Source organism: Pyxicephalus adspersus, chromosome 4, assembly GCF_032062135.1.
Source record: "Pyxicephalus adspersus chromosome 4, UCB_Pads_2.0, whole genome shotgun sequence".
NCBI lineage: Eukaryota > Metazoa > Chordata > Amphibia > Anura > Pyxicephalidae > Pyxicephalus > Pyxicephalus adspersus.
In genome coordinates, this window is record NC_092861.1 from 210,837 (window position 1) to 212,491 (window position 1,655).

Below are 1,655 nucleotides of genomic sequence, written 5' to 3' on the forward strand. Positions count from 1 at the left end.
TATTGTATATTGGATTGAAATTTGCGAGGTACCAAGGATGAAGAATGGATACAAGGAGGGCGGAACTAAAATGCTCTTGGTAACTACAGATTGCGGTGATTGGCTAAGGCAGCACAAGAAGGGCGGTGCATAGGAGGAGAAAGTAAGGGGCGGGGCATATGTACATAAAGGGCGGGGTAATGTTACATTTGCTATGGCATATGACGATTTTCATTAGTGGGCGGCGCTTTGGGAATCCGGAAGTCGGAGGCGGGAGAGGAAAGTCAGAAGAACAACGAGAAACATACCGGAGAGCCGGAAGGTAAGGGACAGTGCACGTACAACTTCCGGTACCCTGTACACATCTAAATACCTACAGTCATCATATTCCTTACCGACTACTTAACGCCCGTTCTGAATGACACCGAACTATCCCCTCCCTAGCCACAGCCACCTACCTCCCCCATATAGGTACAGCCACCTACCTACCCCTCCCCCATATGGTACAGCCACCTACCTACCCCTCCCTTATATAGGTACAGCTACCTACCTCCCCCTCCCCTATATAGGTACAGCCACCTACTTCCCCTCCCCTATATACTTACTGCCACCTACCTCCCCTTCCCTATATACGTACAGCCACCTACCTCCCCCTCCCCTATATAGGTACAGTCAACTACCTACCCCTCCCTTATATAAATACAGCCACCTACCTCCCCTCCCCTATATGGGTACAGCAACCTACCTCCCCTATATACGTACAGCCACCTACCTCCCCCTCCCCCATATGGGTACAGCAACCTACCTCCCCTATATACGTACAGCCATCTACCCCCTTCCCCTATATAGGTACAGCCACCTACCCCCCTATATACGTACAGCCACCTACCTCCCCCCCCCATATGGGTACAGCAACCTACCTCCCCTATATACGTACAGCCACCTACCTCCCCCTCCCCCATATAGGTACAACCACCTACCTCCCCTCTATATAGGTATAGCCACTTACCTCTTCTCCCCTATATAGAAACAGCCACCTACCCCAATGAATTATTATTTATTACACAGTATTTATATAGCACCATCATATTACGTAGCGCTGTACATAGTCCATAGTCATGTGACTAGCTGTCCCTCATAGGAGCTCACAATGTCCCTACCATAGTCATATGTCATTTATACACGCTAAGGCCAATGTAGTGGAAAGCCAATAAACCTAACTGCATGTTTTTGGGATGTGCGAGGAAACCGGAGTACCCGGAGGAAACCCACACAGATACGGGGAGAACCTACATACTCCATGCAGATATTGTCCTGGCTGGGATTCCAACCTTGGACCCAGCGCTGCAAAGGCCGGAGTGCTAACCCCTGAGCCACCGTGCTGAATATGAACAGCTACCTACCCCCCCATATAGATACAGCCACCTATCTCGTACTTTATAAATACAGATACCTACCTACCTCACCCTGTCTATTCCCTCTCCCCCCCCTCCTTCCCCAATACCTACATACCCCTTGTGACTGCTGTAATTCCCCCATAACCCCTAATGGTGATATCACCCCACTGCTATATATCTCACCCCATTGCTGACTATTAAGGAGACCCCTTACCTGCCTCCATCCTCCTATTTCTTATTTTCTGCAATAAATACATTTGAAGTAAGTTATAATGGGAC